Source organism: Mastomys coucha, unplaced genomic scaffold, assembly GCF_008632895.1.
Source record: "Mastomys coucha isolate ucsf_1 unplaced genomic scaffold, UCSF_Mcou_1 pScaffold21, whole genome shotgun sequence".
In the NCBI taxonomy this organism is placed as follows: Eukaryota; Metazoa; Chordata; class Mammalia; order Rodentia; family Muridae; genus Mastomys; species Mastomys coucha.
Window position 1 is genome coordinate 162619037 of NW_022196904.1, and position 25536 is coordinate 162644572.

The following is a 25536-nucleotide window of genomic DNA, read 5'->3' on the forward strand; positions in this document are numbered from 1 at the left end:
AAAAAAAAAAAAAAAAAAAAAAAAAAAAAAAAAACACTCTTTCAGAAGGCTGTAGCAGGCAGAAATTGCATGGCATGGTTGTCATTTTTAAAAAGAAATTCTTGCTATAGTTCAAAACTATGTCACAATTCACAGAGGTTAAATAGGAAGAATTCTGACAAATGACACATTTGCTCTGGTATAGAAATATAGACATGGATGTCTAGATAGATTTAGCTGATAGGTCAATCTGGAATGGATGATAGACACTATTATTAATTCCAGGTATTATTTCTAAAGAGTAAAACTACAGATGGGAGTCAGTGAACCAGACAAGTCTACACCCAGAGCTTCATACTCTGCATTACCTTTGATGTTTCATTCTGTCCCATGAAAAGGTTGGGTATTATTGTCAAGGAATCAGTGTGGCTCTTTTACATGGATGATTTTTAAAGGCTTTCTGCATACTTGAATTTGAAGGGGAAAGTAAAAGGGAGAGGCATTGCCAGTCAGTAGGTGATACAGAAGAACTATTTAGAAAGCAGATACTCAGCTGTTGTTTGAATCTTATACTGAAGAATAAAATTGAAAACCATCACAGAGAGACACTGTTTTGTGGTATTAACCTGTTTTTTCCCTCTTATGTATTTATGATTTCATCTCACCCCAATTTTATCAGAGAATTGTCCCAACAATCACTGATAAAACTGAAGGTTCTGGAAAGGCAGAAACAGAAATTCATTGCAATTCACTCTGGCTTTGTGTTTCCAAACCCCAGGCCCTCAAGGAAATTGAGAACAGTTATAGAATGAGCAACAAGATCAAGAGCAGTTTCCTGGGCTGGTGGGAGAGTGGATAAGAAAAGTGAAGGGTTTGGAGGGCTGTGTGGTGTGTGCCTCCTGGTAGCCTTGTAGTGATAGAAATCTCTTGTATCTAGGCACAATGGACCAAAGCAATGTATCAAAGAAGATTCTGTGTTCCTAGGAGAGGGAGCAAACATCAAGTGCCTTTGGTAACCATGATGACAGACAGGCATTTTACCTGTAATCTCTGTGGACAAACTGTTCTACTGCAAAAGGAGAGGATGACAGAAAATTGCAGACTGACCTGAGATTTAGAGGAGTTGACCAGGTTAGTTGTTTGAGTTTGACATAAAGGGTCTATTTACAGAAAAGTGAGATGTATTATTTAGTATTCACTCAAAACAGTGAGATATGATTTGAATCTGCATAATAATTTGGTTATCTAATCTATGAAGAAACACTGAAGATATGTTTCTCTTTAGTAATTTTAGAATGAGTGAGTGGCATGCTTATAAAATAATATTTTAAGATACTAGAGATGCTGTGAATCTCAGGGAAGTCCGATACTCTAAGGAGACATACATTATTTGAAATCTCAATATGTGCTTGGTGCACATTGAGTAAATATTATGATGCAAAGGATGTATGAGAGATCAATAATAACATCGTAAGAATGGAGAATTACTAAAAGTTATATAATGTCATGTAAGTGACCAGTAAGCAACTATTTTAGGATTGTTAAGGAAGCCAGGGGAAACAAAAATAATTTTAAAGATTTATTTTATTATTATTTATTTGTTAATTATTATGATTAAGACGGGAGCTCACTGTGTAGCCCTGGCTGTCCCTGGAACTCACTCTGTAGACCAGGCTGGTTTTTTGTTTTCTTTTGTTTAGTTTTTCCGAGACAGGGTTTCTCTGTGTAGCCTTGGCTGTCCTGGAACTCACTCTGTAGACCAGGCTGGCCTCGAACTCAGAAATCTACCTGCCTCTGCCTCCCAAGTGCTGGGATTAAAGGCGTGCACCACCACCGCCCAACAAAAATAATTTTAATTAATTAAGTCAAGAAAGGCTTTTAGATTCATATCATTATTAGACTTGAGTTATAAAATACTAAATTAGCTCTTTTAACCATCATTCACATAGAGCTTTATAAGGTTCTTCTACACATAAATATTCGTCATAAGATAAAGTATATAAGATAACTTTATAAATAAATACAACAGTAACATACAGTACATAGAAAAGAAATAGAGGACTTGGAGATTTGTGTTTGTGAGTATTGTTGCTATATTAGTGAGGTAATCCAGGAAAAAAGGAAGTGACACTTCTGTAGTGACCAGCATGCTGTCCATCATGTATGAAGATGTAAAAACTCCGTAGAAAGAAAGCATCAAGTTCAGGATCAGAGACTACAAATGTTAATCTGGCTGCTGAGAAGCAAACAGATGATCTGTGGGTGACACATCAGGGTATCTTCAGAAAGAGCACCACATGCAGGTTGGATGTAGGAATCGATTGTAATCTGAATATGATGAGTATCTAAAGATGGACAAAAACCTGAATTAATGTTATAAGATTGGGGATATACTGTGGATAAAAGACTGCAGTGTATCCACTGGTGACAAGGACCTTACTATGGTAGGGCTTAGAAATGATGTCTTGAACAGGGATGGGTGTGCTGGTGATGAATTTGGGATATATTCTGAAGATCATGTCAACAGAACTTTCTGGAATATTGAGCATCAGAGGTGAAGGCACAAGTGGAGGACCAGAGGCTGGGCAGCAGAAGAAATGTTGGCACCAACCACTGCGATAGAAGAAACTGGAAGTTGGGGACAAAGTATGAAGTGTATATATCTTAATGCTCAGATTACATTCTATTCAGCATTCAGCATACTAGTCCTCATACAGTAAAAGGGTCTTCTACTAGAATGTCTAAGTAGTCTAGTAGTAGATAGGATTTGTTTAAAAACTTCCAGACAGTCTTTTCTCCAGTGACCTGATATTTGGAATTGTCCTTATAAGATTCATATTACCCTAGTTTTCTTAGCTGGTGTAGTAGCTTTTAATTTACTTCCTAAGGATGCAAGGCCCTCCATCAGTGGTGGCCAAAGCATAGTTACTGCAATAATTCACCTGAACTTAATTAGCCCTGTGCCAGAGTTATGCACTCACAGGAAATAAAAAAATAGCAGCCCCTTCTTAATTGTAAAGTCATTTTTTGTGCATAGAGCAACTTAGGATTCACACCAGAATTGAATCTTTTTCTTTCTTTAGTTTTCTCTCTCTATTGAATATGAGTTCTGTGAGGGGAAATCTAACAATCCACTTGAGTCAAGTAGTTTATCTCTTCAGAAGATGATAACAGATTTGATTTAAATTATATGCACTAAGCACAATATTCTCAAGGCCCAATCATCGTCATATTATATATATGTTTTGCGGTAGTTCACAAAGCATTCCTCAGAGTTTTCTATTTAATGTTTTCTGTTTTTTAAAGATTTATTTACTTATTTTATGTATGTGAGTACACTGTACCTGTCTTCAGACACACAGGAAGAGGGTATCGGATTCCATTACAGAAGATTGTGAGCCGGCATGTGGTTGCTGGGAATTGAACTCAGGACTTCGGAAGAGCAACTGGTGCTCTTAACCTCTGAGCCCTCTCTCTAGCCCTATTTAATGTTGTCTTATAATTAATTCAATTTGTTTATATTCAAAAGACTATTACAAGCAGAAGGTTACATGCTTAGAGAGGAATTAATAACATAAGTAAATGTTACTCAGTGACTCCAGATTCCTGCTGGGGTGGTCTTTGATTGAACAGAATGAGTCTAAATGGTTCTGTTAGGTCTCTGGGTGGCCGTCAGAGCTTTGCCTTTGGTCATTTGCTCCCATGAACTTAGATGCATCATTTGCAGATAAGGAGAAATTGCAAAGGGAAATGTGATGGTATGGGGTTCCCAATGCCCATTTGCAAATTGTTAATGGCAAACATAACACCACTGGAAATAACACTGAGTACTCTTCAATTCAGTGGTGAAGCCAGTGCTTTTTAGTTGAAAGGAGCTAGACACACAGCATGATCACTTTTAATAAGGAGTTTAGCATTGACTTTTTTGCATTTATTTCACTGGAAAGGTATTTGTGTAGAATTAGAATCACTTGAAGTACAGGATTGAGGATTCATCAATAACTTGAATTCTTCAAGACCAGCAACAATACCTTTCCGTTGATGATGGTTTGCTCAATATGTAAAGAGCATTTTATGTGTATTAAGAAATTTCTACTTAGTGGATCTTGGATCATACACTTTTACTAACTTGAAAAACAATGAATCCCTTGCCAACACTCTACCTTCTTACCTGCCAGTCAGTGTCTTTCACAGTTCACTTTCATCATACTATTGAATTCTTAGTACTCCTTTAACATACAATGTTTGGGCAGATAATATGGTAATTCAGTTGTCTAGCCAAGCAATTTTTATGCCTTGTAATTTATAATTTCAAAGCCAATATTGTGACAGCATATTCATTGTAATTCTTTATGATAAAATTATAAGCTTATGTAGGTTATTTCAAACAACCTTCATACAGTTATGATTTTATGAAGTCATGTATATCTCACCTTATAAGGTGGACCATTATTATTATTATTATTATTATTATTATTATTATTATTATTATTGATTTTTCTAGACAGGCTTCTCTGTGTAGCTCTGACTGTCCTGGAACTCACTCTGTAGACCAGGCTGGCCTCAAACTCAGAAATCCCCCTGCCTCTGCCTCCCAAGTACTGGGATTAAAGGCATGCACTACCACTGCTCAGCTCCATAATTATATCCTATTACATACCATGAATAATATGATAGTAATTGTGAATCAAATGTACAGGAAAATTTTTATAGTATAAATCAAAAAGCTATGTTTTCTTCTACATGCACGTGTGTACACACACACACACACACACACACACACACACACGTACACACACACATGTGGAAGTAATTTGTATGTCTTGTAATTTATAATTTCAAAGCCAATATTGTGACAGCATATATATTGTAATTCTTTACAATAAAATTACAAACTTATGTGGGTTATTTCAAACAACCATCATACAGTTATAATTTTATGAAGTCATGTATATCTCACCTTATAAGGTAGACAATAATAATAATAATAATAATAATAATAATAATATAATTATTATTATTATTATCTTTTTTTTTTTGGTTCTTCGAGACAGGGCTTCTCATATAGCCCTGCCTGTCCTGGAACTCACTCTGTAGACCAGCCTGGCCTCAAATTCAGAAATTTGCCTGCCTCTGCCTCTGAGGAAGAGCTAGAGAGCTAGTTAAAAGAAAAAAGCATATGAAAGCCAAAAATTGGACATGGGTATAGGAATTAGGGAACCTCGTGTTGTTACTGAGTGAAATACAATGTAATTTCTTTTTTCCTCTTTTTCTCATACAATATGTCTTGATTCACTTTCCCCCTCCTCTCCAGATCCACTCTCTTTCTGTTTCTCCTTAGGAAAGATCAGCCAACTAAGAGATAACAACCAAACACGACAAAATGAGACATAGTAAGATAAAAACCATTGCATCATGGCTGGGCAAGGCAATCCACAGAAGGAAAAGAAAAGAGCCCCAAGATCACACACAACAATCAGAGTTCTACTGGCTAACACTCTCAAGAGTTTCATAAAATTCTTAAGCTGAGAACTATAATATATGTATACACACACATATGCATGTATACAGAGGACCTGGTACAGATCCTTGTAGGTCTTCTGATTGCTCCTTCATTTTCTGTGAGTTTTTAAGAGCCTTTTCAGCTGATCCATAGAGCATTGTTCTCCTGGTTTTCATTATCAATTCTAAATACAGTATAATTTCTAAACATTAATAATAATAATAATAATAATAATAATAATAATAATAAATACCAAAGACCTTCTGTAGCCAGGTAGGAACCCCAGTGAAACAGATGGGTACATAAACCCCCCCACCAAATTTTTGACCAAAAATTTAACCTGTCTACAAGAAATTCAGGGACAGGGGGATGGAGTGGAGACTGAGGTAATAGCCAACCAATACCAGGCCCAACTTGAGGCCTATCTCATGGCCAAGCACCAATCCCTGATCCTATTAATGATACTCTGTTATGTTTGCAGACTGGAGCCTAACATGGCTGTCCTCTGGGAGGCTCCACTCAGCAACTGACTCAGATAGATACAGATATCCAGAGCAAAACAGTGGATGCTGCTGAGGGACTCCTATGGATGAACAAGGGGAAGAATTGCAGGCCCACGGTGGATAGGAACTTTACAGGAAGATCAACAGTCAACCAATCTGAACACTTGGGGCTCTCAGAGACTGAAATGCCAACCAAAGAGCATAAATGGGATAGACCCAGGACTTCCTGCTCATATGTAGCACATGTGCAGCTTGGTCTTCATGGGGGTCCTGATCAACTGGAGCGGGGGTTCATCCCAAAAGCTGTTCCCTGTCCATGGGATATATTCTTCTAGCTGGGCTGCCTTGACTGGCCTCAGTGGGGGAGGAAGTGCCTAGCCTTGCAGAGAATTGATGATATCTAAGGGAATCTCACCCAATCAGGGGAGAAGGGAAGGGGGGATAGGGGAAGCATTGTGGGAGGGGGTGACTGGGAGAGCAACAGTGAATGGGGTGTAAAGTGAGTCAAAACATATGACATGATCTAGTGGTACACATGTGCATAATAAAACTAAAAAAATGAAACTTTAATGAAAGACTCAGAAAAAGTATTCTGAGTATGAGATTGGATACAAGTATGTAGCAAAATCCCAAATGATTAATGTTGCACAAAACAGTAAGAGTAATTATTTCCTACAACATATATGTTATTGTTCAGTAACTAAAATTTAAAAATAAAACTTAAACTTCCGTAATATAATAAGGAAGTAAAGGATCTCTACAAGGAAATCTTTAAAACAGTCAGGACAGAAATTGAAGAAGACATTAGAAGATGGAAAAGTTTCCCAAGATCATGGATCTGAAGACTTTGATATTGCGAAAATGGCTATTTTACAAACAGTCTAGAGACTCAATGAAGTCCCCAATGAGTGGTATTTCCAGCCTGGGTCACAGACACCTCTTTTTGTATTTGATTGTACTTAACTCTAGAGACTTATAACTTATTTTCAAGATGGTAAGAATAAGTTACTGTTGAATGCTCAGCCCTAACTGAGATATTAGCACCTGCACCCCCAAGGCTCAGGAAACCTTACAGAAGAGGGATAGGAAGGATTTAAGTGTTGCAGGATAAGGTAGAGTCCTATGAAATTGTGTCTTTGCATTGTGACATGGCTATTGCACCCTTGAACTCACAGCAGCTATGGTCTCTTGCACAGGATTGGGCTTGGCAACACGCTGTCTAAATAATGTTGAGTCAGGTCTCATAAGACCTTACATGTCCCCAAATGAAAGCAATTGGCAACTGCAGGTTGCTGGAGGAGGGGGAGAGATTTTCTTCAGTGGTTAATCCACTAGTAAGTTGCTCTGCTCTGGTAAATAACTCTCATCCATGCTCATTTAATCATTATAAACACATCAGTAAAGAACTGCGAGTTTTTTTATAAAACATGAATCTGACACAATTCAACAAATTTATTTGCACACCCCTTGTCTTGGATTTTAACAAATGAAGTAATATACCAAGTAATAGTCCATAGAGTGCTAAAGTTACTTTCCTAGTGAGTAATTTAGGTAAGAACTTGTCACCTTAGTAACAATTCATTCCTGAATTGCCTATGGTGACATTGACATTATAATGTAATAACACCAGCTATATTTTTCTCAAAGCTCAAACACTTTAGTGGAAATTAAAACAGAAAAATTATTTCTGAAAATTTAATCAATAAAAGTGAAATCTCATACTTCAATGACTACAGTAAATAACTTTTCAATTCACCTAATTACAACTTTTTCTCTCTTTCTCTCTCTCTCTCTCACACACACACAAACACACACACACACATATTTGCAATCAATTTGTTATCTCCATAAACCATCTACCAAACTTCACTTAATAAGGAAGAATTTGAACATGGCCAAAATGTTAAAGATGGGTAGCAAAAGCTGCACAAATTTCTACATAGAAAAATCAGACTGAATTATTCTTATCTCACCAGGCTACTTTCTCATCACCCTGACTCCAGCAATGAAGTTGGAAAGTCAATTTCATCAGCAAGCAACACTTTCAATCATCGAACTCTAAACTGTTCAGCATTAGAGCCAACATTTCCCAAGTATTTTATGATTGGTCGTTAATGCTTATATGATGAATATAAAGTTTTGCTTTGCAAAATGAAAAAAATTAAATACTTCTCATTTGGAAAATAGGTCAAACAAAAACCATGACATTGAGCATGACATTCAGTACCATATTTATTATTCTAAAATGTAATGGTCAGTAACATAAAGGTAGGAAATTCTAGGAGGAAATTGTATGTCAAAGACCTACAGAATTAACAAATACAGTCATTAATTCTTATAGTATTGAAAGCAGTGGATTTGGTAAGGAATAAGTATAAATTATGATCCAAAAAGATACTGGAAATTCTTTTTCTCTCTTAAGGTGTTGGCTATGAGCTAGTTTTCTGCTTCCTATGAAGCATTCAAATAGAAGTACATTAATTAAATGATTACAACAAAGGGAAGTTATGATGTTTTGCATACCAAAGTGTCTTAAAGGATTTCACAGCTTTGTGGTAAATGAACAGTGTAAAAAGAGCAACTTAGAAAAATTGTTCATTTCACATTCACTTATAGTACTGAAATTACTTATTACTTGCTAAATACTATTGATAGATTATTTTCTTCAAGAAGCTCAAAGAATTTTACAGATATCTTTAAGTGAACTTTGTGCCATTTTACAGATAAGGTTATTTGCAAAATTGGAATTATCATGGAAAAATTAACAGCAGAGAGACCTGAACTTGCATTATCTTAAGGATAGAGTTTAGGTCAATGGTTTTATTTCTTTTCCCAGTTCTATATTACTTTAAGGGATACTTTGGAATTTAGAATATTCATCTTGTTCAATATTTGGTTTTATTATGAATTTTAACTTTATATATTTTATATAGTAATCTATTTTAAATTTAACACAGTGTCTTACCAGTAAATTATGTTTAACTGAGCTAATTTTAACTAAGATACTGGAAATTAAGAATAAAAGTTTTCAATATCTCTGGGTGCCATATTGTACTCAGATGATTCAATATTGCCACAAATATAATGGGGTAATGTTGGAAGATTCCACCACACAGTGAACCACCACATTTTCATTTACTGAGAAAAATTTTCTAGTTGTGGTACAGTTCAGCCTTAGCACATAACTATAATCCCTATGACTGGAATAAAGACACACCCTTAGTACACAACTTTAATCAAAAGCAAGAAGGTAAAGTTTATAGACTGAAGCACCCATGTTTGAAAGCAATGTCTAATTGAGAAGAAGACAAAGTAATGAGTCAGAGAAAGATTTGACCAAATAGGATTTGCCCAATTCTCATGAGAAGAGAGAAGAAAGGGAAGCTACTTAAAGCAGGGAAGAGAGGACAAGAAGGAGGCAGTTTTTACCAGGAGAGTTTTACAGAGATAGGTCAAAGAAAGAACAAATTAGACATAGGTAAAGACAGAATGAGCTAGAGAATGAGAAGGAGCCAGAGTCTTAGAAGGAACTGCCAAAGTTATTATGAGGCCAAACAGAACAATTCACGGAGAAGCCAAGAGAAGCCAATTGAATCAGTCAGCTTGGAGATAAGTTTTGAGCCAGAACAACTGAGTTAAATCAGCCAACCAGAGATCAGAAAGAGTAAGAACAAAGGGTGAGCTTTTTCAACAGTAAATCTCAGAGTCTGAAAGCATTCTAGGCCTGGATTAGGTTGTACAGAGACTAGAATCTTCCAGATGAAGGCCTAAGTTAGCAGACTGAGGAAGTAAGCTTCCGAGATGACAATTACTACAGGTGAACAAAAGATGCATTTGCAGGGCAACCAATCATTTTCTGGTATACTCCACAAGAGGAAAAATATCTGGTACTGTAAATATCGACAAAAACCTATGGGGAACTCACAGACTCCATGAGTAATGCTAAATTATTCTGCTAAATGGACATACCACTAAACTGTCCCTCTCCATTGATATCTTTATGTTCATAGATTAGTGAAGCTTCCAGACCTTATCAGATAAGTTTCCATATGCAGTGGATTGTGGTTAACATAGAAGCTAATGGTCAACAAAGTAGAAAATAGGTGCGAGAGACGTATTCACCATAATTGGGCTATTGCTATTACCCTCCTCAACCTAAGGCATAGGTGCCAGGGCAAAAGAGGAAGGGAAAAATAGTATGAATCAGAGGTTGTGGATAACTGGAGCAAAACAGGTGTCTCGTGGAAATGATAGGACCAGTGTACTCAGGAACTCACATCAGGGATGATTGTCTACAGATGACCTGCACAGGGCCAAGCCAGTCAGCATTCTAGCCTGGAATGAGAAGGAATGGATCTATGAACCTTCCCCTCTAACTGAAGAACTTTTGTCTGTTGATGGTTTATGAGGAAAAGTATTTTTTTCTGGGTGTGGCTACTGGTAGGTCAAACAAATTCCAATAGATGGCCCTATATCCAAGAATATATGGAGAGCATGAAGTGGAGTTTCTGGTTAGAGTTTAAAGAAAGGACATAAAGTTGTTAGAGTCAGGAAGTAGGTGTGAATTTGAGAGGCACTGGGGAGGATCTGGAGGAGAATATGATCAAAACACATTCTGTGAAATCCTCAAGTAATTAATGAAAATATTTATAATCGTTTTCATTTGCCGATTATAAGGACTTAGGTGTATTAGCCATATCATTTTATTTCCATGGGCTATCAGTAAATTATATGTGAATGTTGTATATACTTTATAAGTTTATTGTGACAAGGATTGAACAACATAGTTAAATATTAGATGCCTCCAACACAGCATCCACACAATGAATGGTAAGCCCCTTTTGTATTTCCCTTTAGGTACCAAATTACTGCCAGCTGTGAGTGCATCTGTTCATTTTCTCATCTGTCTCATATTTTTGCTGGTTTTGTTGATGTATGCAGGACAACTTCTCATGAACAGGGAAGGGATAAAAGAAATGTAACTGGGCTATTTTAAAATACCTAGTTGTGCTGTGCCTGTATTTTGGTAATAGGTATAGTAAACTTGGAGGAGATGAGATGATATTTAGAGCTTAGGAGGTACACAATGAAATGTCTCAGGATTCAAGTTAATAAGCATATGAGCTGCATTGTATTCTGATGAGTAAACATGTTACTTTGCTTGGGAAGAATTTAGTTGAAATTATCATTTATTTTGGAGAACAATGTAAAACTTTCCTCAAATCTAAATAATATTTCCACTTTTCCCCTTCCTGCCTATTCAATTTTTCCCCAAATGTAAGATAGGTGCATATTTGTGCTTCCTTGAGAAAAGAAGAGAGAACAGAATAAAACACAGTCTATTTTCAATCTTGGTTCAACTGTTTATACGCTATATAATTCCAAACAAAATATCTTCAAATATTTAGTCTTGGCTCTAGAAAATGTGTTATAACTGTACCTTACTTAAGAATTTGCTAAAATTTGAGTTAGAGTATGCCTAGAACATAAAATGGTTTATGGTTTATAGCAGGAACTTCTGAGTTCTCATTTTTCCTACTCATTTTAATACTAAATAACTTTAGAACAAGTGCTTCATCTCAAATGCATTGTTAAATGATGTGCATTACCAGCTCAGTTTGATATATTTCTTCAAGCTGAATGGCTCAACTTCCTCCATAAAATATTATCATCAGACTAATGGAGGTTTGGCTTTAAATATTTTCCATGCTTCCTGAATTATGGAGCATATGCCTCTCTTCAAAGAGATCATGCACATAAACTCTCTAACTTACTCAAGCTCTTACTTTGAACAATGATGGAAAATTAAAATATGTTCTCCCTTTAAAAATGCACAGCCAAGAATAATATCATAACCATGAGAAATATGAAAGAGTAGATTATTTTGTTCAGCATCCAGTCATCCTTGACCAGCCTTTAAAATTATGAGGGACACAGAATTAATGAGGCAACATGTCATCTTTATTATGACACGCACACAAATATTTAAGAGATGATGACAGCTTAATTTTCTATTTTCTTTTAAAAGTACGTCTCTGTGTTGTTCTTGCTTCTGTTTTCTCTTCTCTAGTTTATACTTAGTATCCTAAATCAGGTCTTCATTGTCTTCTGCCTGCAAGTGTCAATTTAAAGAATCTTTCCTCTCAGCATCTATAGTTGACTTCTGCAATCCTTCTTTTACATTGGTGTCAGTGAAGCCAACTTTCTGAGACAAATCAGACCAACCATATCATGCATTGTTTAAGTACATAAAATTCCTCAGTACATTCAGAGTAGAATTCCGATCCTATACATGCTGCAAGACTCAGGGAGTTAAGACCTGGCCGAGAAGGAGGAGGCCTGGTACCCAGGGAAAAAAAAAGGCTTACTGACGGCTAGGAGATTAAATGAACACAAAGCAATCTTACAATTTTGGGCTCCTGAAATTGGAGCACAGGGCCTGTTAACCAAGCGCTATCGTTGGGCTTACAATTGACTGGACCCTAAGATTCACCCTAGGATCAAAGGGAGAAACTGATCATAACATATGGAAACATCAGAAATACAAACCTAATTCTAAGCTAGGTCAGTCTTGCAACCTGCCCTTTTTCTAACAGCCTGACAGATAAAAAATGGGGAAGGATTCTGGAAGAGAAAATATGAATCCGAATTTTTAAAGACATAAATGCCAAAATCCAAAAAAATATGACTAGGAAGCAAATCAATAAAAACATACCTATGGACAGATCAGATCATAGAGACCTGAGATACAAATTTAAGTAACTCTGATTTACATGTTTCAATAAGTTTGCAAATTCTATAGTCATTCTGATAACTGTCTGGCTTTTCAATCAGTGAATGGCAAAAATCCTAGTGGTCAACTCTGACCCCATCCTTTCTCCGGGTCTTGAGCTTCATCCCACCTACAAACCAAGTTGGTCTACCAATACATACAAATTCCTTGATAACTCCTGGCTCTCTCTATTGAGAGATATCCTCTACATACCAGGAAGAATGGAGAATCCTCACCTCTGAGGTCAGAGGTGCTGGAGAAAAATATAGACAAGCATGCCTTGCTCCAATTTAACTCTTGGCTCATATCCCCTCCTCCTGAGTACATTTTTCTATGTCTGTACTTCAAAACACCCAGGTTTAATAGCTTCTGAGGCCTATACTTCTTTATGGAGGTTTTCATGTCACATAAGACTTAGTAAATAATCCATAGCCTTTTATATTACTAATCTGTCATTTTTAGTATAGTTTACAAGGCCTCAGCTGGAGTTCCAGTTGCATAGAGAGAGAGAAAAAATCTTTTTCCTTCCACACAATTCATACAGTTTCTCCTCATACAAACCCTCTGTCGCTGGCCCTTCTAAAATAGCTCCCTCTTTTCTTTGCTAGTTCCTCCTATGGCTCTTTTTTTCAATTGTAACTTGTTTGTATTTATTTGCTAGCTTCCTCCCACGCTGAAATGTAAGCTCAATGAATTGTATTCAGTTCTCTATTTCCAGTGCTTAGAATCGGACTGCCCACGGAATAGGGGTCAAGAATTTCTTGTTATATAACTCAGTACATCAATAAAGTCCACAGAAGCCCTAATTATTTAAAAGTTTCTGTTAGAATGCCTCTCTGACCCAGGATTCTATACCCAACACATTCATTCATGCACCAGTATAATTATTTCTCTGGGGTTTTTTAATTTGAGGATCTCAGAATTTAATGCTGTCGAAACTTATTTGTGATATATAATATATATTTATATAATGTCCATAATGAATGAAGACGGGTTAATCCTCAGACTGTGACATAAGCAGCAAAAAAGTGTACTGAGACAAGGGGTCTCTGAGCTGAGAGTGTAACTGGAGAAATCTCAAAATTCAAAAAAGAGAGGAGACAGGAGGGTGTCTGGCTGGTCAGAATGATCCAAATGGTATATGAGGTCATCCTGAGAGAAATAATCACTTCACTGTAGTTGTCGATTTTATACGAAAGGCCAAAAATGTCAAGCAAATGGAATTGAGATCTCACCAGGTCCTCATTAGAATTTATCTCCCTGGAAGAATCATATTCTACAGACACATCACAAGTTAGCTCTTCTGATGGTTGATTTTGGAGTTTTCTAATTTATACTGATAATTCTCTTTCTTTATTGATGAAAAACTCACCCAAAATCTAAGGAGAATTTAGGTCCACTAAAATGAATAACTCTAAACAGTGCTATCTCCAAATGGATTTAAACAGTTTGAAAATACTACTTTGTCTTACTCCTTGCAATTGTTAATTGTACTATACTTCATACATGCTTAATTAAAATATACAATTCAGCATAGGGCAAAGTTATTTATCATATTCTTTGCTTGTATATAATGATTCTTTTTCTATTTTTTCCACTGGGAATTGGAAAGGCAGTTTGTTTTCTTTTTCCCAGAAAAGCATGCCCATGTCTGGAGACAATTTCTGACAATCATGCCTGGTGGAACCACATTACTAGTGACACATACATACACAGGACACACTCTTACATTATCCATCCAAACACATGCATGGCTTGAGAAATGCAGATTGGCCCATATGTTTAATTTGTCTAGATTTAAATCTCAATCAGTTTCCCCAAGCAGAAGTTTAAAACCCTCTCTGGTGGCTTGAGGACTCGGGGATGTCTTTCTCCATTTTGATGTATGGTTGTTGATACTTTGCATGGGAGACAGACCAACCTCATCGACATTGCTCAGGCTGACTTCAGTAAATGTCCGGCAGCTGTGGCAGCTGCAGCAGCAAAGGCAGCAGCACTGCCACCTTACTGCATACTTTGAAATTCTGTACATCTGGACCGATTTTGAGTCTTTAAAAATCATACAACGACTTCCTCAAAAACATGTACGTTGCTTTACCACCGAGTTTTGTGACTAATTACTGCCTTTCTTTGAACTCATGAGAGGCTAATAAATAATCTTTCTTTGACGGAAGTCCTGGGGCCACACTACCACACCCGTGTTTAAGTTGTAGCTGTGTGTATGTGTGTTTGTGAGTGTGTCTGCCATGTATCTGTTGCTGCCTCCAGAAGCCAGAGAAGGAAATTGGAACCCTTGTAGCTGAAGATGCAGGTAGTTGTGAGTGGCCCGACATGGATGCTGGACATGGAACCGTAAGAACAGCAAGTGTCCTTAACAAGTGAGCGATCTCCCCAGTCACATTTATGTTCTTTTATCCTTTGTGATTAAACAGAATTTTCATAAGTGCTCATTAAAAGCTTGCCATTTACATTAAGGGTGCATATTTGAGTTACAAGCACAAAGGATTTTTAAACACTAAACACACTCACATAATCACAACTTATGACAAGGATTAGAAATTCAAGATGAGAGAAGACCCACCAGTGAGTCACACTCTACTGAAAAGCTGAGCAACTTTCCCGTGTATCTGTTGGTGTATTGTGTAATGGAATCCGTTGTCCTCACTACTGTATACTGTATGACTGACATTACACGCAAAATATTTAGAAGATTTCTGTTGTCTGTGGTAGGGATTTTTTTTTATTACTCCACAGTATATAATAGCATTTCTGGGTCATAACTTATTTATTCACATGATTACCATTAATAGATAATCAGCTTCACTTTTTCAGCTTATAACTGCTATAAACAAATACTTTGAATATTATTATGATCTGTTCCCCCTGTACATATATTTGCATTTTATTACTATGTATATTTATCACTATATAGTGATACATTTATATTTCTGATAACTACTGATAACTTATAAGGAGGAGGGAAACAATTTGTACTCCTACTAGCAATGCACAGAAGTTCCAGGTGCTTCGAAGCCTTATCCTCCTCAGCCTCTGCGCTCTTACTCAGAGTTTGATGTGGTTGTCTATAAAGAATGAGTTTAGTCAATACCCAGAAGTTAAGTGTCTTATTAGAACACTGCAGTTGACTGAAAACATGTAGATACACTGGAAGAGAACGTTGTGCTGAGGTAATGGCCTCCCACAGCCGCCTGATGGCTGAAATGAGCTTGAGTTGTTCTTCAAAGCCAGTGCTGTGGGGTGACTGCAGGGTGACTGCTTGTGTACAGCTGGTGACTTCCCTTGTAGAGTGATTACATAGCAGAGTGTGGTTGCTCATCCCCCCCTTCCCCAAGAGTTTTAGTGAAGAATGCTCCCTTGTGTTTCAACCAATCAGAAACTACTTTATCTAGACATACTAACCTTTCCCCCCCTAATTTGCTTTGAAAAAGTATGGTAATTCAATTAAGTGTAATTCTATCTAAGAAATAAATTCAGTATTAATTTTTTAAAAAGAATAAGGTTAGTCAATACTTCATATATCTGTCAACCATTTGAATCTCTCTCTCGTGGAATATTTATCCAAATCTGTTCATTTGCTTTATGTTGTCTCTTCCATTGATATGCTGTGTTAATTGTGTTAACACACAGTTCCCATGAAAAGAAGTAAGTAACTCAAAGTAGCTAGTTTTTTCCCTCTCTGAGTTATGACGTTTGATGGCCAGAAGTATTTAACTTTAATGTAGCCCATATTATTGGTGTTTTCTTACATTTGTGTTTTGTTTTTTAAATGAAAAGAAAAAACCAGCAGTGAATCGAGCTTGTGTTACAAACCCTCCCTAATCTCAGTGTTCCTCATGAAATGTTCACAGGACTGACCCCATACTTGTCCTTAGTTTATCTATCAAGAGCTGGCTTGATAATTTTTGTAGGCATCACCAATTTATTGTATAGAATATTGCATTGTTGTAGATCTAGCACTTCAGTGTATTATCAAACTATCCATAAAGGAAGAGCTTGAAAAAAAGCCTATAACAGTACAATAATGGAGAACTTGCATGTTAATTCATTTTGATTAGCAGTTCAGTATATAGGTAGGTGCGTGAATGACCTAACAAAGATATCTTTAATCACAGCACAGGAAACCTAAAGTCCATTTATTTAAACTATGCCTTTTAAAATTATGATAATTCAGATCATTTCTTAAAGAAAATAATTTATTGATCTATAGTGAATTAGAAAATGTTGTTATATGAAGACCTTCTCCCAATTCAGCATCCATCCACTGTATAACCTGGGGTAAATATCAAACGCTTTTTGGTACCTATAAGCACATGATTTCCTCCATTTTCTGTTAATGATATTTGCTATAACAACCTGTTTATGTAAGCAACTGTTTCTGAAGGATGATAAGAATTTCATATTATGTTATCCAAATATGGTCATTTCAGATCCCCCCTTTGTCTTTCATCTCAGTATAATTTGTGAATGTTCACACATACAACCACACATATCTTTGCTGTATACATAGTCAACTATAACTTTTCAAGTCTTATTAACTTAAGTTTGGCTATAATTAAGTTTGGGAAATGGAATGTGTAACAAAGTTCCTTTGATAATTCTATTAACTGGTAACTGCATGGTTCTCCATTATGAAACTAGATTTTAATTATTATTTATTACACATTATATACTATGAATATCATAAGCATATAAACAAATCAGAATTTGCCTAACATAATGAAATCACAAAACCCAAGGGTTCTATTCAATTATACGAAAGGGTAGGAAGAAGTTATTTCTTGCTTTCCAATCAAACAACTTCAGAAGATAGAGAGCCAGGTCGTTCTGTATCAAAGCGCCTTATAGGCTTATTAAATTAAATTGAAAATGCACTGGACCTTAGAATTGGTGTATGTTAAAGATCCCTAGGAGCTTATATGGGACATGAAAACTCTAAAACTGAGTAAAAAAAATCCTTCCTACAAAATGGACTTGGAGTTATCAAACTATCACTGATGTCTTAACCTTTTTAAACAAAATACACACAAGCCATCTCCAGCCAGGGGTTCAGCATCTGGAAGAAGCAAAGACAATATAATATATACTACACCTTTGTTTGAGATCTGTGCTTGCTTTCACTTGGGATGATTATCTAGGAGGGCATGAGGAATAAATGGTATGTGCATTTGCTTGCAAGCAATTTGTTAGAAAATGATAATAATTATAGACAGAGGTCCACATGTTTGGCTTGAAACTAATATCCAAGGCTAATGTCAATCACTTCCCTGAGGTCTGTGCGCTTATGCACACATTCAGGTGCTGAACTAGAGGTTGTGGGAAACCCTCCTGCTATAAGTTCCCTAGATAACTTTGGTAATCAACACTTGTCCTCAGTACAGGGCCATTCAGAACATTGGCGAATACTACCTTTAACTACAGGTAGAATCAAAGTATAGCAAGCTATCCTGAGTCATTTCATTTGTAGCACTTTGAAATGTCATTACAATTCTGTTCTGGCACACACAACTGTCCTTTTAGTCAATACCATTCTCATGGTAATAGATATTTTGGCAACGGCTATTGAACACCATAAAAACAAAACAAAACATACAAACAAACAAAAAGCCAGAGAGCTCTAGAGATAATGGCTTCCATGGGATTCAGTGTCTCAGTGCATCATGAGTGAACTACGTCCATCTCATTATTTACCTCAGGTCAAAGCACAGTTCAGAAACGGAGCAGCACAGGGCTGTTACAGACCTCCCTAGATAGGGCAGTGAGAAGAGTCAGATGGGTCACTGATAGCACAAATCCCCCTTCATCACCATTTCAGCATGCTTGTGGCCATTAAAAACTCTATAGAAGAGGGCATTCATGATAGGCCCCTGCCCTATCATGGACAGAAGTTGGTGACACATGTGTTTAAAAGTTAGAAGAAGCTGAGGAGGTTGGTGAACAGCAGTGTCAATTAACCTCAACCCCTGAGATCTCTCAGACACTGAGCCACTAACCAGGCAACTTACACCAACTGATATGAGGCTCCTAACACATGTACAGCAAAGGACTGCTGGGTCTGGCCTCAGTGAGAGAAGATGCACCTAACCCTCGAGAGACTTGGAGTCCCAGGGAGTGGGGAGGTCTGGTGGAGTGGGGGTAAAGTGGGGACATCCTCTTGGAGATGGGGGGAGGAGGTGTGGGATATGGAACAGTTCGAGGATGGACTGGGAGGGGCATAAAATCTGGACTGTAAAAGAAAGATTCAAGAATAAATTAAAAAAAAAAACTCTACGAAAGAAACCCACACATGTTCCAACCAGAAGCGTTCCACAGTGGAGGGGTATGGGGACAAGAAAGGGACAGTGATGGACACACACACACACACACACACACACACACACACACACACACACACATACACCAGACAATGATATGAGATGGCTTTTCTGATCATCAAAACAGGAATATAATGCAACTGGATCCCACATGAGAAACTACTTAGTTATTCTGACTTCAATTTTACTCATATAGACATAATATCCCTTGTCACTTGGCTGTGAGAATTCTATATGAAAATGTATGTTCAGTATAGAAATTCAAATGTTAGTTCTAATTTCTGGATAATAAAGTAGGGCCTGACTTGATCAGAGTGAATTGAAATCATCCATTTTAGCATTTATGTACATAATTCTTGTCACTCAAGATTATAGACTTGATCTAAAAAGAAAAAAAGTAGAGTGTAGGTAAGAGGATGAGGAATCAGGAGCATGCCTCTAAGTGTGGTTCAAATCCCTAAGAGTTATAAAAAGTAAAAGTCAGATTCTGCCAACTTAAATATTTATAGAACTCCCCTCTCCTCTTTGTTCCCAGAAGATACTCAGAGCTCATTTTATAATTGAGTTATATCTAGGAGCACAGTTATTTATACACAGCTCAAAATATAATCATCAAATGTAAAACAGGCTTATATAAACATTTCCAGAAACCATGCGTACGAATGCAATGTACACATCATTACGGCCACAAAGCACTCCGAGTCCCTGCATGAGATGAGATTACAACAATCCATCAGCTTTTGTTTCTCTAAGAATTAACATTCCAGAGGTACTGCAACTCATTTTGGCAAAAGGCTCCAATTTTTCTGTCATGTCATCTTGCTTTTAAGAAATCAAGAGGAAAACAGACAATAGGGAGTGATGGAAGGGTCCTGGGGTTCACGTCTTGAGGGTTTCTAAGGGCAGGGATTCAGTACCTGTCACTTTTATTAGTAGGGGAAATTGAGGGGCATGTAATTAAGTATGTGTTGTAAAGATAGTTTCCCTATAGATGTGGACACACACACACACGCACACACACATGCACACACACACACACACAGGAAAACATTTTGTGCAAATATATGTTCCTCTCTCCCTCTCTCTCTGTTTGTGTGTGTGTATTACTGATGCACAAGCTTATATAAATGTGTATACCTTGATTTCTCTGTTGCAATACATGTTTAAAAAATCACTATAGTTTTATTCAGTTTTAGAAGAATTTTAATATCCTGATAAAAGAATAGGCAGAGGATCTATTTCTAGTATGACCCAACACTATTCAGGAAAGAATATATGAAATAAATGCATTAGTCTGTCAGTGAATGAATGGGTGAAGAATATGTGGTACATTATATAAAATAGTAGTTAAGCCTCAAAATGAAAATGATCTTGTCATTTGTGACAACATGGAGGAAGCAGAGGCCATGTCAAATGAAACAAACTAGACACAGAAAGGCAAACACTGAGTGACTTCATAGATATACGGAAAAGTATAGGTTGGTAATTTAACAATTCAGTCAGCTATGGGTTAGGTTCATGAGATGTGTCTTACAACAAAATGGCTATCTCTAATAATATTATATTTTGAGAATGTAACATCAAGAGTATTGTTTAAAGTTTTTTACTACAAAAGTAAATATTTGTGGTAATATATATGCTAATCAGCAAAGAATCCATTTTTATAATATATGCATATTTCAAAAGGTCACATTATGGAGAAGAAATATATAATCTTACTTGTTAATAAAAATTAATGAAATAATATTGGTTAATTCCTAATAAAGCAAAAAGAAAATATTTTTTTCCTATGCAACATATTTTCAACATCAAAAATAGAAAGAGGGGTTGGTATATCTTAAATAATGATGAGCACAAAATATAAATGTTCTTATTTTACAGACACTTGCTCTAGTTTCATTATGTATAGTACTCCCAGGAGGCCCAAGTCTTCAAGGGTTGCTCTCCAGAGCTGCAGTCTTAGCAGGCACTGTGGACTGTTAGGTGCAGGACATTAGAGGGAGATCCTCAGTTTACCTTTCATAGCCTGTAACCTGGCTATGGATGATGTGAGCATGCACTCCAATACATTCTCTCATCATGAAACTCTGTCCTCACTGGAGACTCAAACCAACTGGGCTTCCTAGTATTGGACCTGAACCTTAAAAATTGTGTGCTCCCATAAGCTTGCCACTACTTCTCAGGTAGCTTGTGTTAGAACCTCTGTAGTTCTAGTATGGAGATGACTAATATACATAGGATATTGTGAGTTAATATTGTTATCATCATGAAGAAGGATAACTCATTAATGTCCTCATTAGGGACCTCTATGTTAGTTCAAAGGATATTAATGCTTGGACATACACTAAGAGCAGGATTTTTCATTGTTTAGTTAGTTGAATATATGATTAAAGTCCTTTATTCTCCACAAGTAAAAAATGAGGATAACCACCTTCCCAAACAATGAGATGGAACAACACATATATATATAAAGTCTCAAAATGATGAGTGGTCCATACTGTGGTTGCTCCTGGAATCCCTACTTTCAATGCTCACTGTTTTTTGCTTCTATAGGTGTGTCTATGACACAATGCCTAATTTGAAGAATCAAAATAGCAGTACTGAATTTATGTGATAAAATTGAAGCTTACATTTCTGTGTCAGATTTCTGCCCTGATGATTGACCCTATGTAATTCATTCAAAACTTAATCACTCCAGGTTCAGTGTAAGAGCCTACCAACTGAAATATATTTCTAAAATATTTAGTTAGTTAGCTTTGTATGTATGTGTACAGAATTTTTCCCTTGGTGTTACTTGGCTTTTTAAACACACTGTGTCAATCAGGGCTATTGTGTGAATATTTCAACATGTTGCCTGAAATAACTATTCAAACCATTACAATGTTGTTAAGGAGTCATCGCTGTAACATTACTAATGAATATTAATGCCCCTTTATATTTGGTTGGCACTGAAATAATAGCAGTTGTCATGTAGCATAAACAATTTTAAGTTGGGAATTCTGGAAAGTCATTTTGATGTGAAATGCCCTTTAGATTACATTCTCTGGTTAGCACACAGCTATGAAATCAGCTGTGATCAGTACGGCTAACAGTCATTCCATTGCAACTATGTGGAAATAAGATGGTGTTTTAAAACAACTCACTTCCACCATCCACTATTTCCACTCTTTTATAGGGTAGATTAAATGTCTCTTGTTGGGTAAATGCAAGCGTGCATTTTAATGCTTTTCAATCACACCAAACGAAAAGAACAGAACTAAATGAGAAGCAGAATGGCTGAACAGCAGCATGTGTAGTCCTGAAATAGTTTCCTGCCTTTTAAGAAAGATATGCCATGAGGATTTTTATCCAGAGTCACAGTGATCACATCACACAGATTTGGCAATGTAAAGCATGTTTTATTCACTCTAATCAAAAAGAAGGGCAGAGACTCCTGTAGGAAAGCTTCTAAGTGTCCTGTTGTCATGGACCTGTGTTCAATGGCAGGAATACCGATCACATCTTTTCACAGTTTGCCATTGCCACATGGTAGATCCATACGCTTGCCTGGGTTCTGTCCTGATGAGGCAACTGGAATTTTGCTTTTTCAATTCCATCATGAAAAAAACCTATTTACTAAGGTACAGCATGTTTATCTATTTGTACATAAAAAGTAAAACCCAATCATAAACGTGTCTTGGGTGGTAGTTACCTATTCTATAATGAATTTATATCAATACTATTAAGTACTCATTCTTGAATATTAACTATTGCCAGGTCCTGTTTAAACAGGCATCATGGATTGACTCAATCAATCCTTACTGCAGCTCTGTTGTGTGTCTCCTGTCACATCACTACCATCCAGATGGAGAAATACAAGATCACAGTAGGATTTGAATCTCACTCATCATTCTCCATGACCTATCCATTTAATCATAAGATCATGACTTTCCAATAATGAATTACTCATTTCCTACTTCAGACACAGTAGTATTTATGGAGGTTACAAGTTTTTAACAGTTAGCCTTTTCTATCTTAAAACAGAAATATCATTAGCAATGAAAAACAGGTTATGGAGTGTGAGAAGAAAGAAAATGCTGCATGGGGCAAACTTAAGACGTTCTCTCCCTCTTTCCAGTTCTCCTCTAAGTTTTCAGAAATAGGAGGACAGAGAGAAAATTTATACTAATTGGTGTTTTCCTTTTAACTAGGTTATTCATGATCCAAGGAAAGGATTGAGAGTAGAAGTTTATCTTCAGCTACCTGAGCAACGTTGGGCTACATGAGACTATGCCTCATAAAAGAACACAAAAACTACCACCGCCTACAAAAAGTTGAGTGTTCCCAAAGGCAAACCTAACTATGTGTCTGCTACTGAGGATTGACCTCTGAAACTCCACAGCCATGACCCTGTGCAAACAAACTCAAGATGAAAACATTTCTCAGTAAGCTAGCACATTTCTGAAGTACAGGTACAGCAAGTTTACAAGCAAGAATTCCTGAACATGTGTTTTCTTCAGATAACCCATTTAATCAAATGTATCTGCTTAGTGAATGGGAAAAAGACCTGAGACATTTTCCTTAGTTAAATTCTTTCCTTGTGGTCAGTACATCAAAAGGTCCATGGCAGTCAATCAAATACTTTGCATCTTTAAAAATCCAGGGCACAAAAGACTAGAGTAACCAAGGATGTTTCTAGGCATTGTATAATCTGGCTCAAACACTGGAGCACTTAGAGGTGGCTTTTTCTTATCTTTGTGAGGTTCTACTTTATAAGCATTCAGTCATCATCCAAAGAATTTAGCTTTGCCAAAGAATTTATGCTCATTTAAAAATCTTTCCTTTCATTTAATTCAGTAATCAAACCACAGATGCATCTGGTAATATTTTCACTAAACATGGAGTACATACCATCAATTCTAGATTGAGAATTGTTTGTTTAAACCCCAGGCATTTAAAATGACCAGTTTTATACTCTTTAAGCATAATTTCACTTTCAACATTCATAAATATAAAACTTTCATTCAAATGCTCGGCATACATTCTTGCTTTCATAATTTTACCCAGAGGTGAAAGAAAAGAGGTTCAAGTATGAGAGGACAGACAAAGTTTTCAGAAGCTAATCCATGTCCATGGGCTTGGGCTTGTTTTCAGGATAGTCACCCAGAGGAAAAAGCCCCAAATTTGTTGTGGTAAATGCTAGCCCAAAACTCAGGGTTGGCCTGAGCCACTGTTCTATTACAGATTAAGTCCTTCCAACTTGAACAGCTCATGGGACTTCCCAAAGCCCCCACAGCCACACAGAAAGAGGACAGTGAGAAACAAAGGCTCCTCAAGCATGTTCTCTGACCACATTCCATGCCTGTCTCCAAATAGTGGATGGTGTTTCTAATGTTATCCACATAAACTCTTCCACTGAAGTTTCACAAAGTATTCTGTGGGTTGCAGGGCAAGTATTAGGAATCTTTATCTTCTTTATGTTTTTCTTTCTTTAACCCTTTTAATATCTAAAGAGTAAGAAGAGCAGAACGAAGAACAAGAGAGTTCTACTGGGAACTCCACTTTCATTGGAGAAAGTGATGACAGAAAGATGATAGACAAAATACTCAGGAAGAAGCCTGAGTACCAAACACACTAGTGCTGGAAGAACATGTTTAGTGCAACTGAAATGTGGCTCTCCCTTAACAGCAAAATCTATTGCTCTCTCACAGATAAATGCCCTTCCAATTATCAGATTTCAAACACATTCATCCTTGAAAAACAGAGATGCTTAAGTAATCTTATTGTTGATTTGTGACCCAAGCAGTGGGGCTGTAATCAGCAAACCCAGCATTGATATCTGGTATTTACAGGGAAGTCTTGAATAAATAATTGGACACTAGCATCTCGTTTTGACTAGTCCCTTTAAAATCCAGGATGTAACATCTGTTGGCATCTGATTTCATTTGATAATCATGGTAGCTATGGGATTTAGAAAGTATCATTGCTCCCATTTTACAGTCTAAGGAATTATATCTCACAATGTATGTGTTTCATTCAAGACCATTGAAACTGAATCAATTTCAGTTTCCCAACTACAAATGTTGAACATTTTTAAAATCCTGAGAAACAGTTGCCTAACAATGAATGTATGTGAAACAGAGCCATTATCACCATCATTGTCATCATCGTTATCATCGCCGTCATCATCATTGTCATCGTCATCATCATCATCATCATCGTCATCGTCGTTGTCACCATCACCATCACCATCGTCGTTGTCACCATCACCATCACCATCATCATCATCACCATCATCACTATCATCATCATCATCATCATCATCATCATCATCATCATCATCATCATCAAATAGCCTAAGATTCAAGGCCTACAATAGCAGAGACACCTTGCTTTATGTTGCCTTGATAAACGCAAATGTGAACTCTATGCTACTCAGAGAAGGCACACGGCAAAACAAAGCATACC

General features: G+C 36.7%; 1 protein-coding gene and 1 long non-coding RNA gene across 3 annotated transcripts in view; one reads left to right on the forward strand and one right to left on the reverse strand.

The window, feature by feature from the left end:
- Prkg1 (protein kinase cGMP-dependent 1) overlaps positions 1 to 25536 on the reverse strand; it is a 1194975-nt gene that overhangs the window by 672810 nt on the left and 496629 nt on the right. The gene's annotated exons all lie outside the window — the stretch shown is intronic.
- LOC116103732 lies at positions 921 to 24952 on the forward strand. Its single transcript, XR_004123552.1, has 2 exons — positions 921 to 1110; positions 23280 to 24952. It is a non-coding gene; the product is annotated as an uncharacterized LOC116103732 (long non-coding RNA).